General features: G+C 40.5%; 2 protein-coding genes across 2 annotated transcripts in view; one reads left to right on the top strand and one right to left on the bottom strand.

The window, feature by feature from the left end:
- Positions 1-10,515, bottom strand: part of LOC134819374 (RNA helicase aquarius-like) — a 40,774-nt gene extending 30,259 nt beyond the window's left edge. The window contains exon 1 of the mRNA XM_063829306.1: positions 10,498-10,515. The gene's annotated coding sequence lies outside the window, so the exon portion shown is untranslated. The remainder of the gene's footprint in view (positions 1-10,497) is intronic.
- LOC134819405 (BOS complex subunit TMEM147-like) overlaps positions 1-16,699 on the top strand; it is a 31,648-nt gene that overhangs the window by 1,358 nt on the left and 13,591 nt on the right. The gene's annotated exons all lie outside the window — the stretch shown is intronic.

The following is a 16,699-nucleotide window of genomic DNA, read 5'->3' on the forward strand; positions in this document are numbered from 1 at the left end:
TGGTCAACTACACATTAAAAGTCGGTGTTGATTAGATCTTCGAAATTCGTTGCATCATTTATTAAACATCGTTATCTGAGATAAAACTGTTCTATACTAAAAGCATCTAGAATATACACAAATCTTTAAAATAACTTAGTAGGAGCGATATAATATATAAAACAAACAATCATGACCAATAATTTTTCAAATTGTGTTAAAGCCTTAGCCGATATGTATTAACGGGTGATACTCGAAAAATATTTGTTCCAAATATAAGACCATCGATGAATTTGACGGATGTTAGTTGTTACTCGTCTAAATTTCTTCGAAGTAGCGCGCGCCGCTTTTTTCTCGAAATATTTGGCCCGATGGCAAGTGCTACAAAGTAGCGAGCGCTGGGCCTAATCATCAACAATGGTCAACGATGAATCAAACTCGGCGTACGTTTTGGTAGGTTATAAACCTACAACAATATGTATTACAGTGTAAATCAATTTTGATGATAAACGAGCAAGTGCAAACTTCAAGCATGTAAAACGGTGCTTTATACTTATTATATATGCCGGTATAAAGTATAAAGTATAGCATTTTTACCAAATAAAAATGGCGTCGAAACCCCCTTTTCAATATAAAATGGATTTTATTATTTCATAGCATTCAATCTATTGTATTGGTTTATCCATTTTTCGAGGGTGCCTATCCTTATAGCTAGACAATTACTATCGTTGAAATTATCTGTATACTGTTCGATGCATTAAAAAAACTTACTGTAAATCAATATCAAATATGGAAAAAGGTTGACCAGGTTATAAGGTAACCACTAACCAGTAGCCCAGAACGCTTTGTTGATATGGGATTACTATATAATAGAACCAACAAGGCTCAAAGCAGCATTCATGTGAGAGTTGGCAGATCAGCTGAATTGAATGCTGAATATTCTTTATATCAGGTAGGGATTCCTGCAAATTTTACTCACTTTCTGTTGCCTCTAGATCTTACAGTCTCTAGATCTTCAATCTGCCATACCGCCAGACCAGTATCTTTACAAAACCTTTACTAGGTTGCTGTTTGCTGTTAACAATAGTGTGAAGCACACTGGCCTCTTCGCCCCCTCAACCTACATTCAGATTGACAAGCATACTTCACACAACATTTTGTTCTTTATTCAAAAGTGAGCTGGTAAAGCTAAATATAGAATGACTGAACCAGATATCATACGTAATATAAGGCCAATCTGTTGCATCAGTAATTGTGCAAGGAAACTCTCTGAGTTGGGCTGGGGAGAACCACCGATCCCATGCTGAAACCTGTCCCGGCCCAGTGAATAGCAGATTAATAGATGATTAAAAGTTAAATTTTTTAGAGTATTAAGTTGTAGTAGATTTTTGAGTGTCGTTAAAGTTGAAGGTTTTGTTTGTTTGAAAGATTGGGATGCGGAATATCATACTTGCAGGGTGAAAAGGCGATAAGCGCAATATTCACAATTGCATGCTATCTTTGAGGATGATCATAAAAGAGATAAAATATCAGGAGAAGGGAATAGTTTAAAGGTTTATACTATGGAACTTGAGTAATCATTTCAGTTCAATAAGTGTTAATTTAAATCGGTATCCAAGTCAAGGATTTACCAGGATGTTGACCAACCCTACCAATAGTTCTGATTATTTGGGTTTTAATTATTATTAAATTATTATTATCATATAAATTATATTTTCGATTTAATTTTAAATCAGCTCCAAATGTCTCATGATTCATATGTTCAGTTCCTGATGATAAGACGATAATGACAGAGCTAACTCTGGAAGCGTTGCAGCATTTCATGCTAGAAAATGGGAGCAAAGTTAAAAGCAGCGATGCCATAGAGTTTTTTAGGCTCAACTTTGGCGGGAAAGTCAATGATCTAAGTAAGTAGTTGCTTGACTGTATATTCTTATCGTTTAGACTATAGAATACTTATGAAGCTGTGCAGAAGAGGAGGAAATGGTGCCCTCGTTTGCATATAAATATTAAGGACAAGCTATTTACAACTTAAAAAACGTCTTATGTTACTAATCGTGGAGTTAATATCACATTAAAGTAATTACACAATGTCTCCCTATCATTGTAGTGTGCCTGGTGTAGGTGGGCATTGTTACACCTCTGTCTTAGAATACGTTCAAGTCTTGAAGACAGTTCATAGTTTAAATATTATAATATGTGATTACAAAATACTCACAACTATCAGCCATTTAAATTTAACGTGTTAGTTTCTTTACTAATCAGCCATATCTTTACGCCCAACAAGATACAAGATACAATGGCAGGTCTCTCCCGAACGTTGGGATGGCCTGAGGTGCTTATCTCCTTTTCAGTAACGCTAAGCCACTCTGTGCCGAGGCATTATACTAGCTGTAGGGGGGTTAGTCCTACTAGCCAGAGAGTGTGTATCACCAGCCGAAGCTGTACCAAATCACAGCTTGGTAACTGGCCGACTTGGAAACGAGTATATATACAGCTTATAACGTAGTTAGCGCTCGACTCCAGTCTGAAACAAAATTAAGTCGCGTTCGTAGGAAATTGGACCACGCTGCTGGTGGTAGTTCGAATGTTGGTTTGCACACTACTTTGGTGCGAGAAGCATTATTTGATGCGCGGCGCGACCCAGTAGTGGCATCGCGCTACAACAACCTACAGGACGCGGCGCCGAGTTGGACTCGTCGACGGTCTTGTATATATATATGGATCAGATATTTAACGGTATCCACCCGTTATACATTTGACCTTTAGGTCAAAAATTTTTGAATTTTCAATCGGTAGGTCATGCTTAACCTGCGGGACCTCAGGCGTCGTCCTTACTTCGACACAGGACGATCGGAGCTCGAAGAGGCCGTTAGAGAGTGCTGGCGTCGTCCTGTAATGGTCGACGTATCTTTTTGCTGCTGGATCCGGCAGAATGACGCCACATGCAACGTCGTAGGGTTAAAACTAAAAAACGCTTCCCTATATCTAGATAATTGACAAAAATTGTTCTGGTCACGTGACCAGTCAATGACATTGATATTTTCGCTGCTGACGGTTTGGGGGAGGGTTAGGGTCAAACGTTTAGAACATTATTACTTATAGGGGTCAAAGTTCGGACTAGGAGTTGTACACTATTGACATTGTGAGGGTAATGGGTTAAGCCTAAGTTTATCACCTTTTCATCTGACCACATAATCGCAAAATGCTCTGTTGTATAGTCACGTGACAAATTAATCCGTGGGTCGGAAGTCGGAAGTATGAAGGTCAGTGGACTTGGTTGGAAGCCGGCGGACTCCGAGCGGGATCCACCGAGCCCGGTGGCCTCCGACGGAGCTCCGCCGGATTCAAGTCCGGCGGAGAGGTCGCTCGGCGTCCGCGGACCACTTCGCCGGAGTCCGCGGCGGGCGGAGTCCGCTTAGTCAGTTAGTGGCTTAGACCCGCGTGCGGACACTCAACCGGCCCGCCGCGGAGCGCTCGGAGTCCCCCGCGGCGGACTATTAAAGTCCGCGCGGAGTCGCTCGGGTCCGCTTCGGACGTCCGCAGAATAGTTTCGAGTCCAAACGATATTTTAACCCAATTTTTGGCGGGCTCCGCCGGAGTCCGCTCGGGTCCGGCGGCGCCCGCCGCGGACTCTACTCCACGTCGGATAGTGCCAAAAAAAGTTCGAGTAAAGTCATGTGTTCGTATACCGTTTCTTCTTTCATATAACTAGTACAAACGTCAAACATTCAGTTTAGGAGCAAAAACAGTTTAAAGGAGGTGCCCGGCCCGGCAAGTAATAAGAGAGTGGCCGCAGGTAAAAATAAAAAATTATCCTGGAGAAGTAGGAGGATATTTGGCAGTGAACTAACGCCAACTCATAGTAGTAATGTAAACAGCGTGTGGTGTAATTATACTTTCAAAATTAGGATTTAAAAAATCCCGGCCCCGGCATATTTTAGCAAATCCCGTCTTGGCAAAAAATTTCAAATAATCCGGTAACTCCCGGCCCGGCTGATTCAACTTGGTCCAATTGGACCTTCCGTTATCTGCTGAACTTACCAGCTTCTTTGCACTCAGTCAGAAAACTGGTGACCTCATCAAGCAGATTTTTGTCTAGGATGTCTACTTGGTAGTCCTTAATCGGCGGCATTACACATTTGGGGAGGGCTACTGTTGACCTCATCTCTTGTTTGACTGCTGATGGAGGGCCCATTTGAGGGCTTCTGGATTTTTGGAAGGAGTAAATCTCTTCACTAAGTTGCGACAGTCTTGACTCAAGTGAAGATATCTCCACGGTGGGTATGTTAATCTTATATACCATTTGCAGGATGGCAGAAAACTCCAGGAGGCTTTGTCTGACTTGATTTGTATTCCTTGTTTGAAGTTCATGTTTCTATCATCCACTAGTGTTACTGTCTCACTTTATTGAATTAAAAGTGATAGCAGGAAATGTCGGAAAATCAAGTGAACAGTAGTGGACCACCTATCCCTAAGTTAGGAGATTCTTATCTTTTGTTCAAGAAAGAAGTGAAATTGTGGTCAGGCAACCACATAGATCGAAGAAAGGCTCAAGCAAGGATGTATTTGTTTTTATGTTACCACCTCAGAAGGCTAAGTCCTGAGGCAGTGGAAGTTCCACTTGAAGTATTACAAAATGGCAGAACAGACACAGTAGAAGGTGCTGAAGTAAAGACATCGGGATTAGACTGCCTCCTGGAGGTCCTTGATGGAATTTATCTTGAAGATTTGGCTAAGGAAAAGTTCAAGACTTATGACATGTTCAGAAAGTTAAGTCGGGAAGGAAGCCAAGATGTCAAGGAGTTTATTTCGTCATTCGAAAAAGTTGTAAAACGAATGGAAGAGCATGATATTAAGCTTCCACAACCTGTTCTAGCGTATGAATTACTTAGAAGTAGTAATGTTAGTGATTACAAGTATTCTGTTGCCATTACTATGTGTGGCGACTTAACATACACTAACATGAAAGAAACGATAAAGAAGATCACAACTATGAAAGATCCAGAAAGTTCACACCAGAGAATGATTGGTGTAGTTAAAGAAGACTCTACATTTTATACTGGTAACTCCTGTATTGAAAATCAGTTTAATATGTATGATGAATCGAAAATGAAAATGAAGTACTGAATGCTCAGGAAATGGAGCAGCATGCATATTACAGCCAAGGAAGAAGTGGCTTGATTCGGGAAGGATGGGATAACCGGGGGATAGGCTTTAGTAAGAGGAAATGGTGAGAAGGAGGAGCCAGAGGATACCGATCAACAGAATCAACAGCAGGAAAGTCAACATCAGGTAGCTGCGGGTGTCCAGAAGTGACAGAAAAATGAACCCAACAGACAAATATGGGGCGGCATTTTACCTTGTATGTTTTTGCAAGTTCGATTTACCACTTTGCTAGAGATTGTCCAGAACGCCGCAGGAATAGAACAAAAGTGGAAATCAGGGTAACGAGTGAGGAATGTAAATCTCTTTATGAATGCTCCTGCCCAAAGAAGAGAACTCAAATGTTATGGACCAATTTACCAGTGACAACTTGGGTTAGCATGTTCTTGACAGTGGATGCAACAAAACGGTTTTGTGGAAAGGAATGGTTGAAAGTCTATCTTCAGTCGCTGTCTCCAGAAGATCTCATTAAGGTGGCTATGAAGAGAAAACATGTATCGTTTAAATTTGGAGATAATGCACCATCAAAGTCAAGGACATGCTGCACATTCCCAGCCGTTGTATGTGACAAACAGGTGAACATTGTGGCACAAGTTGTTGATGATCAGATTCCATTACTGATTAGCAAACAGTCATGAAAGATGCTAGAATGGTATTGGACTTTGGAGATGACACAGTGAAGGCTTTTGGTGTAAAGCAGAAAATCATCTTCAATGAATCAGGACACTGTAGCATCCCTCTGAGCAAGAATACTATCCATCAACAAGTCTGCTTATGTAAATCAGAGAGGAAATTGTAAACCTGACCATGGAAAGTACTGACAAAGAAAGATAGCGATTAAGCTACATAAGCAATTCGCCCATCCCCCACCTGAAAAGTTAAAGTCACTCTTAAGAACAGCAGGACAGCTTACCAAGGAAATTGCTCGAGAGATTGACACAGTATCGTCTAACTGTGATGTGTGCAAGAGATACAAGCGACCGAATAATCGTCCAGTAGTCTGTATGCCTTTAGCCAAAGACTTCAATGATACCGTTGCCATGGATATTAAGGTGTACGACAAGAATAAAAACATTTACATCCAGCACATGATTGACCATAAAACCAGATTCTCTGCTGCAAAAGTTATCAGGTCAAAAGACAAGGAAACCATTGTGGAAAGTGTCTTTACACACTGGATCAACACTTTTGGACCACCGAAGAAGTTCATGAGTGACAATGGAGGGGAATATGTTAACAAAAGTTTTGTTGACCTCTGTGAGAAATTCAACGTTCATATCATCACTACTGGAGCTGAAGCACCTTGGAGCAATGCCCTTGTAGAACGGCACCATGCCCTTTTGTCTAACAGTATGATAAAGATCATGGAAGATACTAAATGCTCAGTTGAAGTTGCTTTAGCATGGGCCTGTCATGCCAAGAACACTTTGGCAAATGTAAATGGTTTCTCGCCATATCAGTTAATCTTTGGCAAAAATCCATCTCTCACTTCTATTGATGATCCCTATGCTAGTCCAACGATTGTTGAAGATGAGAGTCCAAGTGAAACTGTTGCCAAGAACATCTCTGCCATCTACAGTGCTCGAAAAAGAATGATGGAAAGCGAAGCTAGTGAGATGATCAGACGAGCCATTAGATCAAAAACTAGAGAAGTGTACACTGATGAGATACAGTCGGGTGATATGGTGTACTACAAAAGAAATGATGATAAGCGATGGCGAGGACCAGGAACAGTTATAGGTGTGGACAAGAAAGTTGTAGTTGTAAGACATGGTGGGTATATTGTTCGATGCCATCGGATTCATGTTGTCAATGTAAATGAACTGTACTCAAAAGATGTTTCCGAAGTAAGTGGGACCGATCCACCAGATGAGCCTAATCCCACTGTTGAAGAATTTTACAATGCAACTCAAATGCTGAAAAATGATGTTCTGTTGAACGCTTTCGATAATGCTCCTGCTGAAGAGGATGATAATAATACTGTAAGCACAGATAATATACCACAAAGCAACGAAACTAATGTAGAGGAATCAATGTCTACAAAGGAGCAGAAGTTCTGCAAAGCTAAGTCAAAGTATGAGAAGAAGAAGGTCAGTATCGAAGTGTTAAACACTGACCCCTATAAGTCACAGAAGACTGACGAAATCGAAAAATGGAAGCAAAACAATGTGTATGAAGAGGTTGAGGCTCACGAAGTAGATGATCAGTTTGTCCCCATTTCGACAAGGTGGGTCACAAATGACAATGGTCATAAGAAAAAGGCCCGTTTGGTAGCTCGAGGTTTTGAGGAAATTCCTCTTGATAGTACCGAAAGAGTCAGTCCTACTTGTCGAAAAGAATCTCTAAGACTTCTATTCACAGTAGCAGCATCAATGAAGTGGCCTATTCATTCTCTTGATATAACCTCAGCATTTCTACAAGGTAAACCAATTGAGCGACTAGTTTATCTTACCCCTCCAAAGGAATGCTATAAACCAGGAATACTGTGGAAGCTGAACAAATGTGTTTATGGACTGTCAGATGCTGCAAAGATGTGGTACAGAAATGTAAAAGACCACAGTGAACAAGCTGGTTTAAAGAAATGTTTATATGATGATGCTCTGTTCTTTTCAAGAGTTGACAAAGAAGATCTTGCAGGAATAATGACTGTACATGTAGATGACTTCATCTATGCAGGGACCAAAGGTTTTGAGTCTAATATTCACAAAGATGTGCTGCATGGATTTGAGATTAAGTCACAGGAAGCATCGCGATTCACATATCTTGGACTTGAGGTGGAACAAGATCCAATCTCATATGAAATCACTGTTGGACAGTCAGATTATATCAGTGCTTTAAAGACCATAGGACTATCAAGTAACAGAAGAAGCCAGAAAACACATGCTCTGACTCACGAAGAGTATGTACAGTACAGATCAGGTGTTGGACAACTTATCTGGTTATCTGTCCAAACCAGACCAGATATTTCGTTTGATGCTTGTCAGTTGAGCAATAATCTGAAAGATCCCAACGTCTCAGACATAATGCTTCACAACAAGATAGTCAAAAAGCTTAAAACTGATGAAGATGCCCCACTGACCTTCAGAGAACTGCCTAACATAAAGAATGGAGTAAGACTACTTACATACAGTGATGCATCGTTTGGAAATCTTAGTAACAATGGTAGTCAGTGTGGGTATCTGATACTTATTTCGGATAAAGATGGTAGAGTCAAAAACCCTGTCTGTTGGAAATCTGTAAAGTTGGACAGAGTCTGTTACAGTACTTTAGCCGCTGAAAGCCTTGCACTCCTGAAAGCGGCTGATCACACCATTTTTATTCAGCAAACACTACAACAAATACTGGGAGATTCTTTAAATGTGACCATAGACTGTTTTATTGACAATAAAGGACTTCTAGAGCTTGTACAGAAGACAAAGGACCCCATTGAAAAAAGACTGATAGTTACCATGGCATCACTAAGGGAAATGGTTGAGAAGGGTGAAATAACTGTTAACTTTATGCCCTCAAGGACGATGCCTGCTGATGTTTTGACTAAGAGAGGGCCTAGTTCTCAAAGTCTGCGTATGTGTTTTGAGAGGGACTAGTATTTTTAAAGAGTGAACATCGAATTTATTTTTTATTTATGGATTTATCGTTTATATTTTTAGCTTTTTCATACATTTTAATGTCATTTTTGTTTTGAGTCAGAATCTTTATTTTTTACTTTTGCAGATTAGTTTTTAAAATCAGTGCGTGTGAGTTTCATGGGATTTTTAAAGTGCAAACTAAGTTATTTGACTAGTTTTGCTATGATTATTAAAATGTTTACCTAAAATATTTAAAAAAAAAAAAAAAAAAAAAAAAAAAAAAAAAAAAAAAAAAAAAAAAAAAAAAATTTAAAGACCGAAGTCCCGGCCAATAGCCTGGTTCCCCTGGGTTGTTGTAAAATGATAATATAAAAATCCGAAGTCCCGGTCAGTAACCTGAACTGTGTTTAGGATAACTGAAAAAAAAAAAAAAAAAAAAAAGAAAAAAAAGAAAAGGGGATATATATTAGTCAGTTGAGACACCTGTTTAACCTCCCTCTGAAGTCCTCCTTTATGAGGCAGCCTTTTAGCCTGCATAACCCTTTGTGGAGCTGGTATTGATTTGTTTGTTTTGGTTCATTACCACTGGTTTTTAAGTTAGTTGAGAGGATTGCATAATCTATCCTCATATCACACCCATCTCATTTAATCATCATTCACATATGGCCATTTATACACAGAAGAAAGAAGATTTATAAAGATCTACAGAAGAAGCATTTCTAAACAGCTGCCAACGCCTAACGAATAAGTTCTCCTGCTACATGTTCTGGTATCCGTGAAGATCGCCTAATAAAGCCGGATACCGTGAAGAAACAGAAAGAAAAACTAAAAGAGGACTGATGTTAATCTTATATACCATTTGCAGGATGGCAGAAACTCCAGGAGGCTTTGTCTGACTTGATTTGTATTCCTTGTTTGAAGTTCATGTTTCTATCATCCACTAGTGTTACTGTCTCACTTTATTGAATTAAAAGGGTATGCTGTTGGATACAGCACTCGAGATGGCATCAGATACAGCTTGGATGTTTTTGCTGTAGTCGACGCTAAACTTGAGAGCTTCATCCAATTTAGACGCGGTGCTGCTGTTTGGCTTGGGATGGATTGATGTGAAGCACCATGGACATTCCCAGTACTGAAGGATGGCATCAAGACCAATCTGTTGTGGGGAGCCACTTGTAATCTGGTTTGCTCCCTTGAGGTTGCTGCAGGAGGCGTGCCAATGCTGAGAGCATCTGCAACATTTGAGAAGCCATTCTTTGCCCTCAGAGCTTGCTCGACAGGGGCAGTTACCTTTAATGGCACGTTGCTTTGGACTTCCTTGATCTTTTTCTTCTTCTTCTGTATGGAAGGGTGGGAACGGTTTGTAAATAGGGCTCATAGGGCTATGAGGACTATCTCTTAGGCCACCAGGGTCGATTATGAGGCTTGGACTAATTTTTAGGGTCAGAGATGTAAGTGGCTGTAATGTTGATGGTCCCGGTGAAGCAACAGTAAGCAGCTTTTCAGTTGGCAGACTGTTTGATCTTCGCCGTCCTGAGATGTTGGCTGCAGGGTTCTTCTGATTAGCCTTGCTTGTGAGGGGGCTCTTTCTGTGAAGAGGATTAGTCACTTTAGGGGAATGAGGTGGAGTAGCCTTAGCCTTAACAGATGCTGCAGGAGAGTTGTTTCTGGGCGAGCGTCTGTTTTGTGGTGGTGGTGTTGGAATTCTCTTCATGACTGTGGATTGATCACGGGGATGTGCTGAGTGCCCTCTGGGCTGCCACCACCGGCGAATTAGCTGCACCTCAAATTATTTGTTATATAGTAGTGTTGAAAGTATTCCTGGACGCACTACTGGTTCAAGAAACGTTATCCACGACGGATACCGCTACTGCCTGGATAATTAGAAGCGCGACGACAGGACCTACTGGCGATCCACTGGGAAGATCTGCTCCGGACGTCTCAGTCTGATGAACGACACTACTGTGACCAGTACGCTTAGATGGCAAGTACGTACGGTACAGGGCTTTAAGTACGTACGGTACAGCTACTTTTAAAGGTACGTACCGTACAGGCACTGTAAGGTACAATCTATTTTCAAATTTTTAGAATCAACTTCAGTGAATTACTTGCAATTTTTGATTAGTATATTATCATCATAATTTTTGAGATAGAACTAGAAGTCGAAAATAAACACACAAATTAACCGGTACTACACTACTACTACTTGTAATTATCGTTAAACTCAAAGCTTCATCCTTTTGTTGCAGTATACGAACACCAGCTTTTCAGCTAGCTCAGGTCGCAACCTTAATCTACGCTTGTCCATTGCTATCAACTGGATTTGTACCTTTCAGCCTACTTTATTAAGTACGTACCGTACAGCTAATTTAAAGGTACGTACCGTACGTACTTGCCATCTTAGCCAGTACGAAGACTTATTCCCACCCTCCTACTCCTGCAGCAAACTCTGTCAACGGAAAGCTTCCGATACTGACCTCCCTACGAAACACCTAATTGCTGATGCTGTTGGACATTATGAAGCCCTCTTGGATGAGCTCCTTGCTTTTGGAGTCGACCCTCAATCTGTCATGAGTGACTACGAGAGAGCCCTGATAAACGCTGTGGAGACAACCTGTATACTACCAAGAGAGGATGCTTCTTCCACCACAAGCAAGCACTTTGGAGGAAGATGCAGCAACATGACCTAGTCCCGGAATACAACGCAGAGAACTCAGCAGTACGGAAGTACTTTAAGATGATCGGTGCTATTGCCTTCGTGGACCTAATCTTCGTGGACCTAATCTTCGTGGATTGTAATCTTTGATTTTATATTTAACCCCATATTTACTCATACACGACTACACTCTTGTCATTAAAACTTAAAAATGGAAAGTCAAATTTTTATTGCGTAAAGTGTTTTGTCGCACTTTAGTTCGTGTCGCACTACAGTCCAGGTAGCGCACTGTAGTGCGACAGTGTCGGCCTTGAAATTTCTCTGTCGCACTAGGGTACGTGTCGCACTACGATCCAGGTAGCGTACTCTACTGCGACAGTGTCGATCTTGGAGGTTTCGCACTAGGGTACATGTCGCACTAGAGTACGTGTCGCACTACAGTACGTGACCCGAACTGCTGAAGGTAATTCGTTAGAAGGCTTACCTACATCTCGATCCCGGGGTGCGGATAGAAGAAAAACATTATTTATAGTCTTGGACACTTATAACTAGCTGATAGCACAGACTACGTTTTTGTTAGGAAGAATTAGGGTCCGCAAATATGATGTCATTGTCAAAGTATGAGTATTTACTTTGATAGACACCCGGCTTAGTTGTAGTGAACGTACGGAACGTTCACTAAAAATAGTTTGTGAACGCGTTCGCTAAAAGATTTAACGTTCGGAACATAAGGTAAAGGAAGGTTAATCAGATTTGAAATATTAACACGTCGACACGCCATCGTTTCCCGCAATTTTACTTGTTCTAGATGAGTTAGAAGAGTTTTAGCGCGCGTGCATGCACGTGTCAGCAGAAAATATTTTAAATGCTAATAATTCAGGTATTTAATGAAAAAATATGTTAGTCTCATTATCGTATAATGGTCAGCATCCGCAATGTCTATCAGTACAGCATCTCTACGTAATTGTGTACACTGTATAGTACACGGAATGAAGTATCGAGCATTAACAGATATATGTGTCATCATTAATTATGGATGAAAATACCTTTGAACTATTGAAAGTTGATGATCAATAAACGTCATGCGGTTTGCTACAAGTACAGTCAAGTTAGTATAAGATCTGTCGAAATTCGAGTGAAATTATTTTCATTCCCATACATTCAAAAACTGAGCCAGTAAACCTTATTAATATTTAGACATGATAAGTAAAAGTAACTCCAATCATTCAAATTTTTCGTCTGGTGTATGTGAGATTTTTCCCTCCAAATACTTTACCGGCTGATAAACATTAAATAATATATTTCATGTACACATCTGTTTTCCAAACAGTTTAAGTTAAAGACTAAAGTTACCGGTACGTGACCAGAACTGCATTGAGTGCACACGTGCGAATTTGATTTTACGCACGAATTAGTATTAAATGTTAGACCAAGAAATTGATCTAACACACAACTGTACTTCTGTACACTTCAATGATTGGGCTGATGACTCCAGTGAAAGGGCTGGTGACTCTAGCGAAAGTGCTGGTGACGAGGAGAAAGACCATAAACCAGGGATTCCTTCGGGAGCATGTAAGATTATATCCAAAGTTTGTTCGCCAATGGGGTGTGTCTGGGTGTCAAAGATCTTCAAGGTGGGTGCTACTTGTGATGAACTCTAGAAGGATGGGATGGTAATACTCGGTCTGGCCGTCTGGAAGCCCATATAGTTCCAGTTCAGAAACCGATTAAGGAGGTGCGGCTACTGATGAGAAGTCTCCTTAAAGTTTATTTGGGTTAGAAACGCCATCTGGATCCCTACCCTCGCACAAGATTATTCTCAATTTTCTTGTTGTGTTCCACAATTCTACCAATAAGTATACTTACCTTTATGTACATGATATCTTTCTATAGCATATTCTCTATACAATAGGTAGTGTTTCTCCTATAATAATATATTGTACATGACAGACATAGAACTTATCCTGACTGTCATCTTTTGCGGACCCTAATTCTTCCTAACAAAAACGTAGTCTGTGCTATCAGCTAGTTATAAGTGTCCAAGACTATAAATAATGTTTTTCTTCTATCCGCACCCCGGGATCGAGATGTAAGCCTTCTAACGAATTACCTTCAGCAGTTCCATAACTTAAGGTAGATACCATACTATACTACTTGTATCACGTCGCGATCCCCACCGACATGTCATTACTTTCTCTAAGTAGATCTTGAAGTGAAAATTGTTTCCGATTTTAGCGTTGATGTCGCTGAAAATTTCCGTGGTTGTTAGATTTGCCAAAAGCAAAAGTTCTTACTTCTTTCTGATCAAGGTATTCCATTAGCGTTGCATCACCATTAGCCTTAGGTAAAGGTATAAAATTCGATAACTGTTTTATCGTCTTATCGGTATCCGCATGATTTTCTGATCTAATTCTACCGGCCGAATGGCAAAGCGATAAACATTATTTTTCATAACACATCCGCGTTTTCCGACCAGTTTAAGTTAAACAAGGTTAACGGTGACCAGTCCTGTGGACAATGACATGGAGCCTATTACCTATGACTATAAATTTATAATAATGCAATTCACAGAATTGCATTTTGACGTACTTTTGGGAGTACCAAAAGCGCGCAAACTTAATATATTTGACGCGCGAATCTGTTTTTGAAAGAAACTGATCAAAGTGAAAGAGAATCTAATTTGTAATAACATCGCGCGGGGAATAATATTGGTCACGTACGTGTAATATTAAAACTATACTATAAGTATACGAATACCTAACGATTCCCTTAAAAATAAGGATAATCTATAAATCACTTTGACGTGGGACTGGGAAGCTATTCTCGCACATAACTTTTACTTACGAATCCAAAATTACTAGGTCTAGAGAAGGTTCCAAAATCAAACCAGCAATGATAAGTTTATCTTATTGAACTTTAATTAACTTTAATTTTGAATCGACACCAATTCAAATTGAACGCTCGAGAGTCTGAGAAGAGGCCCCAGCTAGGGCATAGCGTACATATATTAATATCCGTTTAACCTTAAAGTTAAATAGTCTGCCCATTTACGTTCAAGTCAACGCCCGTACGTAAACGTTTGAATGCCTCCGGGCTCCGAGCGTTCATTTTAATGTCCGTTTTTAACTTTAAATGGATACAATGAGATAAAACTATGTTGTCGGAATTAGACAGTAAATACCTAAACAACAATGAATAAAAATAAGTCACTAGTATAGCAATAAGCAAATAATAATAAAATTATTGCTCCTTAATTCGTGAATTTTTCATAAGACGCAAACTTGTGTTAACATAAATATAATAACATAAATATAATAACATAAATAATAATAAGGTCTCGCTGCTTGTTAACTGTGGGGCGGTTTCTTTTTTTGTTTATCACCCAGTCGTACAAGCTCCAATTCGTCTCACAGGGTGAGGCTGATGTCGATTGCGACAGCGCTTTCGTTGGAAAACTCTGTAGTTCGGGTACCTCTCAACCGAAGTTGCTCCACCAAGAGACTGGACCGTCAAAATCTTGAGGCAGCGTCAGTAGAGAATAAGCCTCTTTTCTCTCGGTAGAACGTGTACTGCGAAATTAAAGTATCTTCTTCTTTGTTGCGCCGTCACACCTTCAAACTCTATATCCACGAGCTCTCGATCAGACTTGAACAAATCGAGGAATTGGATGTACCTTTATTAAACGGTGTAAAAGTAAGTCACCTCCTATGGGCAGATGACCTGGTACTCTTAGCGCTGGATGCGGGCAGCTTACAGAAACTGCTCAATTGCTTGCATGACTATGCTGAAAAGTGGGAGCTGTCTGTGAATATCAACAAAACCAGCGTGATGGTCTTTAACACAAGCTCACGAATACTGAAATGTGCTTACGGCTTCAAACTAGGCAACTTGGACATCGCACCCGTCAGAAAATACTGCTATCTAGGAATCCAGTTCTCCCTGAACGGTTCCTTCAAGCAAGCAATCGATGAACTTAGGAAGAAAGCTCTTCGCTCATTCTTCTCTCTGAGACGAACTATTGACACGAGAGCCCTTACCACTAGCACGATGCTAAAACTCATTGATAGCTTAGTCAAGCCAGTGGCCACATATGGATGCCCTATTTGGCTGCCATCAACCAACATCGTGAAAGCCATCCTCTCAAAAAATCAAGAAGCGAGTCTTCCCAAAGCAGCAGCAAAAGATGCTCTTGAAACTACTCACTTGAAAATTCTTAAATGGATATTGGGTGTCCACAAAAAGGCAAATAACAACTTCTGCTACGGAGATACAGGTAGAACCCCCTGGACAGTAACCGTCCTCCCTCAATGTATTGCCTACTTCTGTAGAGCATCACAAGCGGTTGTAGGTAACGTGAACACCCTGCACCATACATTTCAGGAACAGAAACAACTGAACCTTACCTGGTATGATGCATGGTCTACTATCATCAAGACTAGCACTGTCGCTAAGCCACACCTACCCCACACCCTTGCGGCTCGTGAACACATACACGAAACATTTGTCAACCACTGGAAGAAGGATCTTCACAACCAGCCTAAAATGTCATTCTACACTGCGGTCAAAGCTGAGTTTGGTGAAGAACTGTACTTACAGCTCCCATGCAGGGTCAAAAGAGCTAACATTGCAAAACTTCGATCTAGCAGTCACGATCTGAGGATTGAGAAAGGTCGCTACACTGGAGATCGCTACAACACAGCACTGAAAACATGTCGCTTTTGCTGCTCCTCAGACACCGACGTCATGCGGTTCTTCGAAGAACTACCATTCTTTGAAACACCTATCCTTGAAACCGAGGACCACGTTATAAATGAATGCCCCAGCTACAACTCCCTCCGGTCCAACCTCTCAGACAACCTTAAAAGCCTCATAATGCTCAAAGAATATGGGGCCATCATGAACTCATTCCATGCTACTGAATTTGGAAAGTACCTCACAGAATCCTTTCACCTTCGACATCCTCCTGAAAAGAAGTCCTAGTTATCACCTCCTATGAAGTCCTAGCAATCACCACCTAACAGACTCTTCAAACCTTCGAAATCCTATGATTAAGTCCTAATCCTCGCTTCACGTCCCCTACTCATCTCCTTCAACGTCCCATCACCTTATGTAGTTTAACATATCTCCTTGGACTTGCTTTTATGCACACATCCAGAATTTCTATTAGCATTTAAATTATTATATTTGATTTTATTTCCACTTCGTGATATTGTAACGCGGTTAAATTTTAAGATTTTATTTTCATACTTTTATTCGGCTTTTGTTTTATATATGAACTTATTTATGAATTGATGTATAGCCAAAACGAGTCCGTTAGTGTTCTCCTTGG

This window comes from Bolinopsis microptera, chromosome 8 (genome assembly GCF_026151205.1).
Source record: "Bolinopsis microptera isolate Bmic1 chromosome 8, MBARI_Bmic_1.0, whole genome shotgun sequence".
NCBI classification, from domain to species: domain Eukaryota; kingdom Metazoa; phylum Ctenophora; class Tentaculata; order Lobata; family Bolinopsidae; genus Bolinopsis; species Bolinopsis microptera.